This window comes from Centruroides sculpturatus, unplaced genomic scaffold, assembly GCF_000671375.1.
Source record: "Centruroides sculpturatus isolate CEXI.00-Female unplaced genomic scaffold, Cexi_2.0 scaffold92, whole genome shotgun sequence".
NCBI classification, from domain to species: domain Eukaryota; kingdom Metazoa; phylum Arthropoda; class Arachnida; order Scorpiones; family Buthidae; genus Centruroides; species Centruroides sculpturatus.
The window spans coordinates 462,756-470,848 of record NW_019384394.1 but is presented as its reverse complement, the minus strand read 5'-3'; the positions used below and the strand labels follow the sequence as shown (position 1 = coordinate 470,848).

The following is an 8,093-nucleotide window of genomic DNA, read 5'->3' as shown; positions in this document are numbered from 1 at the left end:
CACTAGAAGTAGAACGGTATATAAAGAGTGCACATGAGGAGTATACTGTAGTTTCAAAAACAGCAAATTTCACTTTTACGGAGATTGGAATCTGTAAATGTGGCTGATTTTGAAACTAACCTCCAATATTCATCCATCCTTTTATCTATCCATCTTTATATTTCTATTCTAACTATTCTTCCTCATCCCCACTTTCGTAACTCGTTACTAACTGTAACGAATTCAGATCGCGGGATGAGTCAAAATCGACATTTAATTCGATTCCAACCGGAGATAGTTGATCTTAGGACTTACATTGTTTAATTCTCCTTTGTCTAGTTCAGTGTTTCTCAACGCCCACATGAGGGCGATATCGTCCCCATGTGGGCGTTTTTCCATGTCGAGGGGGCGATTAGTAACAATTTATATTTTGGGGGACGAAAAACAATTTTCTGGGCGATATACAGGGCCGGATCATCGCATAGACAAATGAGACAAATGTCTAGGGCCCGGTTTTTAGAAGGGCCCGGTCAAACTGTCTATTTTGAGATTTGTAAATAAGATAGATTACTCTTCCGTTGGACAACTGTATAATACTGGTAAAATATTATATTATTTAGTATTAAACCATATTTGGGACACGACTATGTCTCGGAGACACTACTAAGCGGAATCACTTTGACGCTCAAAGCAGATCTCTTTCTCATTCTCCAATCTTCTTTGGTATCGCTGTTTTTGGGCGCGATCGTTCAAACTTCGCCAGCCACGACCACGAGGTCGTCCACCATGCATTTTCGATGAAATTAACCTATCCAATTTCGAAATTTCTCTCCGTTGCGTGTCGGCTCGGGTTGAATTTTTGTCGATGCCTAACGAAAATTTCTCGTCTTTGAAAAAAATAATCGTGGCTAAATAAAAAAAAATAATCTATCGTCCGAAATTATTTTTTTTATTTTGCACAAACAATATACAGTTTAACCTGATTATAATGTCAAATTTTTACTGGTCCCACAATTTTACTATACTAGACAATGTTAAAAAACCTACTTGTAACGACATAAAACCCTGTTTTAATGTCATATTTGAAGCACTCCCAAATTTACAAAATTAGATTACAAATTTTATTTAAGAAAGAAAATACTACGTGTTCAGTCCTAGGGTCAGAGTCCATTTCCTTGAACGACTGTGGGTGATACTCTCACCACCTGACTTCAGTTTGCCTGTTTGTAGAGAGAGTCGCCATTTTGTATTTTACTTTCACTCGGTTCTCGGTCCCGAGTACCTACAAGTCAGTTTTTTTTTNATATAATATTTTACCAGTATTATACAGTTGTCCAACGGAAGAGTAATCTATCTTATTTACAAATCTCAAAATAGACAGTTTGACCGGGCCCTTCTAAAAACCGGGCCCTAGACATTTGTCTCATTTGTCTATGCGATGATCCGGCCCTGTATATCGCCCAGAAAATTGTTTATCGTCCCCCAAAATATAAATTGTTACTAATCGCCCCCTCGACATGGAAAAACGCCCACATGGGGACGATATCGCCCTCATGTGGGCGTTGAGAAACACTGAACTAGACAAAGGAGAATTAAACAATGTAAGTCCTAAGATCAACTATCTCCGGTTGGAATCGAATTAAATGTCGATTTTGACTCATCCCGCGATCTGAATTCGTTACAGTTAGTAACGAGTTACGAAAGTGGGGATGAGGAAGAATAGTTAGAATAGAAATATAAAGATGGATAGATAAAAGGATGGATGAATATTGGAGGTTAGTTTCAAAATCAGCCACATTTACAGATTCCAATCTCCGTAAAAGTGAAATTTGCTGTTTTTGAAACTACAGTATACTCCTCATGTGCACTCTTTATATACCGTTCTACTTCTAGTGATAATTATGCTGACTATTCTGTCACTAGATGGCACTAATAGTTAAAGTAGTCACGATGCGAATCGAAACGATAAGAACGGACGGTGATAAATGTTTGTCGTCCTTTTTCTATAAAATTTTATGGCGAAAGTAGGTTAAAGACCAAATCTTCGAATAGTATGTAAATAGCTGATTTATTTAGAGAAGAAGGCGTGCATATTTAATAAAACACCAACGACAAGACCGAAGAATTTTAGACGAGGAGGTAGAGAAAGATGATGAAGCATACTTACCTGGCGCCGGGGCCAGCTGTGGTCACGTTGGCAGCTCCCCCAGGGTGAGGCTTGACCATTGCACTTGGGTCTGGCTGACCCCTGCCACTACCCCAAACTGGGGCAGATGGGGCGTGTAATTTGTGGTAGCTGGGGACTGCGTTCGCGCTCTCCCCTTGTAAATAACAAAGAATAGTGATGTTTGTATGATTTGTTCGTTACGAATGACAGGTTTTGTGCTTTTTTGTAACCGCACAGGTGTTTCCTTTTAATGTCATGTGATCACAGTTTAACGAATGAGAATGTTTATTGCAAGTTTAAGATTACTGTTAATTGCGGATGTGCAGTAAGAAAAATGATTAAATACAACAGCGTTTATTGTACTGTACATACTCTAATATACTCTTGATTATAAAAGTCACAAATGAAATTATGGATCATGTTTAATTAACGTCAAATTTGAATAAAAATAAAATGAAGTATAAAAAGTAAAAGTAACTAGTGATTTCTTAATGAAATACTGTATATTTTCAGGTTTGTCCATTACACCTGCGTTTTGATGACCTCTGCCACTATCTCAAACTGGGGCAGATGGGGCATGTAATTTGTGATAGCTGGGGACTGCGTCTGCGCTCTCCCCTCGTAAATAACCAAAAAATAGAAACTTTCATGATATCACGATTGTATTTACTAGTTGCAGATTAGGTGGTTTGTTTTAATGTCAAGTGATCACAATTGACGGTTAACTAATATTGCCAAATACTTTAAACGTAGTATCAATCAATATTTTTGGAATGACGGGTATAAATAAATATGAAAATATGATGGAAAGTGAGGATACAGATATTTTAGCAATTCAGGAAAAAAATGATTTAAGGGACCTTCAAGAACTCTATTATGGATATCAGGTGATAATCTCATTTGCCAGATGAAGATCTACTGGATTTGTAGTAATAATTGACCAAAATTTTATAACTAATTCTGAAGATAGTCTATCTTCTTTCAGGATTTGATTGTAAGATGGGATTCACAAATATTACATGTAATATATAACACCCCACATTATGTAAGTGGAAGGAAGGAGTTGTTCGGCCAAGTTGAAACTTTTTATTATGTACTAGGAGAATTAAATTGTTAAGTGCTTTCGGTATCCTTTGATTTCGGTTTATAGTTCAAATGCATTGTTGGAGAACGGCAGTCAAAAGGCTTTTGACAAAACAGCGCAAAGCTATTGTTTTTGTTTGTAATATACCGCGCGACTCTCCTAAAAGCTGAGGCGGCAATTATCATAAAAGACAATTGCACGTGTAACGTGTTGATAGTTCTGCTTTGACATTAAATTATTGACAATATTTGGTTTTAACGTTAGTTTGTTTCTATAAGTAGCGAGTGGCTTTGCTGTGTTTAAATCAGTGAATCAGATATATATCTGTATCAGTATAATATTTTTGCAGTTTTTTTGTGTTTAAAAAGTAGATCAGGTAAGAGAATTATTGTTTTTTACAGCAATTTTAGTTACTTATTATCATTGAAAAGGATTATGTTGTGACAATAAGAACTCGAATTAAAAAGTAGCATTTGCATGAACTGGGTATATATCAGGTGCGGAACGTGTGCTTGTGTGTGATAGAGAGTTATTTAGGTAATATTGGACTACTTTTAAATTCTGTATGTGATAGAGAGTTGCTTCGGAAGTATTTGCATTTGCTAGTTTTGCGTTCGTTATTTTTTGCTCTATTTTTTCTAAATTTATAGGTTATATAAAGTTTCGTTAATTCTCCATTATAATGAAAAATTTTCTGATTTTTTTTATTTTATAGGTTATTTAAATAAAAATTCTTTTTGAATACTAAAGATTTATTCTATTAAAATTCAATAATGATTTTAATCATTTTTTGCGTTTTTGACTGCGTTTTAGTAGGATACGCCTTGAGAATGCACCCTAAGAAGGAATTTTTGGAAATTATCCCCGCGGGAGAGAGGGACAGGGTTAAGGATTATCTTAAAGAACTCTGCTTTACTGTACTATTTTAGATGCGGTTTTTTGCGTTTTTGCAGAAAATCGAACATGTTTTCAGACTATGTAAAAATTCTCTAATTAATCTCGGAAGAGGGAGACTTAATTCTTGCATCCGGTGAAAACGGGTAAAATCGGCTATAATCTAAAAATCTTAATCTTCGCTATCGTTATTTTTTGCCCGTGCAACGCCGGGATCATCTGCTAGTAAAGAGATAACGAATATCTATCAAATTGACAGCTAGCAGTCGTTTTGACATATGCCTTTCCTTAACTTGTCATTGTATTGTCTCCACTTCAACGTACAGCCTATTTCCAATTCAATATTTCGAATTTTTTGAATTTTGGATTTATTGTTTTTGGGTTACCCAAAAGATAGAAATTATTAAAATATTTATTAATTGCCAAAATGTATACTATATGTGCCACTATTTACTTTCTTTATTTATTATTTACACTTTATACCGACTAAAATTGACTCTCTCCTCCTCTTCCCTCGAGGGGGGTTGAAATTTTTTCTGGTTCTACAAAGCGTTCGGAAGTGCTAAAAAAATATGTCTCACAATTAACTCTAAAACCATTGAGCGCTACTAGGTGGTCAAGCAGAATAGATGCGTTAAAACCTTTACGATTTCAACTTTGCGAAATCTATGATCCATTATTCCAAATAATAGAAAACGTCAACAGAGATGCGGAAACTAAAGTTAAAGCAAGAGGGTTAGCAAAAAATATTAAAAATTACAAGTTTATATGCGGTGTAATTCTTTAGCATGATATTTTATTTGAAATAAATTCAGTCTCGAAGCAATTGCAATCTGTAACTATAAATTTGTCAGATTGTGTAAGGATGTTATCAGAAACCGTAGAACAAGTGAAAAGTTATAGACAATTTGGATATGATCGGATGAAAACTGCTGCTAATGAGATTGCAGAGAATCTTGAATGCAGTAAAGAATTTCCTGCCGAAACTGAAGTTAGAGCCAGAAGGAAAAAGCTTCAATTTTACTACGAAGAAGCTGTCGACGAACCCTTAACAAAAGAGAGTAAATTTAAAATAAATTTTTTCAATTACTGTATATTCTGGATATTACCTTTAATTCTCTGAATGAACGAATCACGCTTCTGGAAACCCATAACAAAATTTTCAGTTTTTATATGACATTTTAAAACTCAAGGATTTAGATGACAAAACGCTAAAAAAACCATTGTATCAGTCTCCAGCCAATACTTTCGGTGGAAAATGAATCAGATATAAATGCAAATGATCTTCGAGAAGAATTACGTGAAATATCCCGAATGCTATCATATTCTATGAAACCTTTGGATGTTTTAAATAATTTATGCCAAAATAACTTAATTACTTTGTATCCGAATACTGTTGTCAGAGCCGGCCCTACCATAGGGCGAAAAGAGCAGCCGCTCCAGGCGCTAAGTCCTAGGGGGCGCCTCAGTGGTAAAGAAAATTAAAGGGTATAAATTTCGGGGCAACCAAGGGCAGTGGCGTAGTGAGGGAGTGTATCAAGCACCGGGCGCCACTTGCAGAGGGGCGCCCAAATGGTCTCCAAGACAAACTATATGTGTTTCTGGAGGGGGCGCCAATAAAGTGTCGTGCCCCGAGCGCCAGTTATGTTCGCTACGCTACTGACCAAGGGGGCGCCATAATAGGATCGCGCTCCATCCTAAAATTTGCCTCGGGCCGGCACTGACTGTTGTATCTCTGAGAATTTTATTAACAAACACTCCCTGTCTCTGTAGCTAGTGGGAAAAGAAGTTTTTCCAAATTAAGATTAATAAAACGCTACGTAAGAAGTGCAATAAGCCAAACAAAACTTAGAAATCTATCATTAATTTCTATTGAATCTACATTGGCTGCCACTCTAGATTACGATTCCCTAATTAACGAATTTGCTAAAGTTAAAGTTAGAAGGGTAAAACTGTTGTAGATTCTTGTAGTTGATACTTGATATCATTATTTTAAAGAAATTTTTAATTTCAAAATAAAAATAGTATTCGTACAATTTGTGCAGTTTTTTTAAAATCACAACCGAAGGTATTTTAGAGAAAAACACTTGAGGGGCGGCATTTCGAAGACTTGCATCACACTGAGAAAATCTACCGCACGGCCCTGAGAGGGATAGAGGATAGATTAAAAGATTTATAGATTTATTAATATATAAATAAATCAAAAGTATAAATCTTAATATAGAAACAATGAATCAATCAAAAAAATATCAATGACTGTAAAGAAAATACTATAATACACCAGGTGATTGTATTTAAACCTCTGTTTTATGTTATGTAGAGAATGATTTAGCAGTCCAAATACACTAAATTTGATAATCAGCAGATATCTAGATAATAATGATAACATAGTACATGAATTTATGATGCCGTTTTCACTGAGTTTATTCCTACAATATATTTTATAACAATTGTATATAAAAATATTTTATTGATAATAATTTTAAAATTTAACATCTCAAATCAAATGAAAAAAAAAAATGTTCCTTTTATTATTCAATAACTATTCATATTATATTCACTCTAATAAAACAAATACCACTAATGCAACTTGCAAAAAATATATATTTTTGTTATTTTATAATACTGTATACGGCAGCATCAGATATTCAAGTTCAAGAATATGCTGTTTCTCAACAGATAGCAGCTCTGTAACAAAAATGTGTGCAGTATATAGAAGATTTGTTCTCCTCTTTATACAACAAATTGTGTTATTAAAGTCAATTCAAGTGAATTTGCTATAATGATGATAGCTATTGTGTTAGTTTTTACTTTTGTTTCAAAAATAATCAATATTGCTTTAGAGTAAAGATTAAACAGATTTCTTATGAAAATGAATTGGAAATTCAACACTATACCAATATAAGTATAATGTATTTAAAGAAACTTTGGGTCTATAATTAACTTTAGCATTTTGATAAGAGAAAATATGTTAAAAGTGAAAGCAAAAAAAGTAAACTGAATAAATTTCCTTGTAAAGTTAAGAATGTATAATATCTTTCAAAAAGTGATGTAAAGAAATAATGATTAATCACTAAAATAACATTGAATGTAATAAATAAATTAATAAAATTTAGTTACTTTTCACAAAATGATAACATAATAAAATAAAATTATAAAAGGTATCAATATTTTGTAAATAATATCACAGCAGAAATTAAGATAGATATACTAAAATTACATTTTATTTTCTTAATATAAAGTGGAGAATTTTGTTGATATTTAAGTGAATTACAGAAGCATCAAGAGAAAATATTTAAGAATAAATTATTCATTCAATAACAACAAATAACTCTTTTTAATTGAAGGATTTTAAATTTTTTATGAACATTATCAAATTTCATAAAAGTTTTGAGTTGAATAAAATCAAAATATGACTTTTATATTACATTAGAAATATATTTTAGTATGGTAAAAAAGATGCTCCATAAATATATGTCAAAATGTAAACTATCGTCTTCTAGCCAGAGAAAACATTTATTGTTTTTTCATCGAAACTTGTGTTTTCCTTTTTTTCTTTGTTTTCTTTTTCAACTTTGCATGAACATTTTTCCACCATCTTTGTATCTAAAAAAAGTAAAATTTAATAATTTAAAGTTTAAGTATTAAAATAAATCTAATGTTACATATTATGTTAAATATTAGAATTCAAATAATGCTTAAACTTAACATATTAATTCAGTATCTCAAAATAAGAAAAGTTTAAATTTAAAAATTACATATTAAATTTATAATTTCAAATATTTTACATATAACAAAATATATTGCCAATTTGCATAGAAATAAATATATATTAAAATTGCTTTATGCATTACAAATAAATTAAATTGAATAATATAAGATTATTATTAATAAATTTTATGTCTTTAAATGTGTTTTATTAATAACAAAATATCATTATTATTTATTAATAATGTTGATATTAGTGAG

General features: G+C 32.4%; 1 non-coding gene across 1 annotated transcript; it reads left to right on the top strand.

The window, feature by feature from the left end:
- The first annotated feature begins 2,138 nt into the window (after positions 1-2,138).
- Positions 2,139-2,303, top strand: LOC111618341. The gene has a single exon (XR_002755562.1). It is a non-coding gene; the product is annotated as a U1 spliceosomal RNA (small nuclear RNA).
- Positions 2,304-8,093: the final 5,790 nt, after the last annotated feature.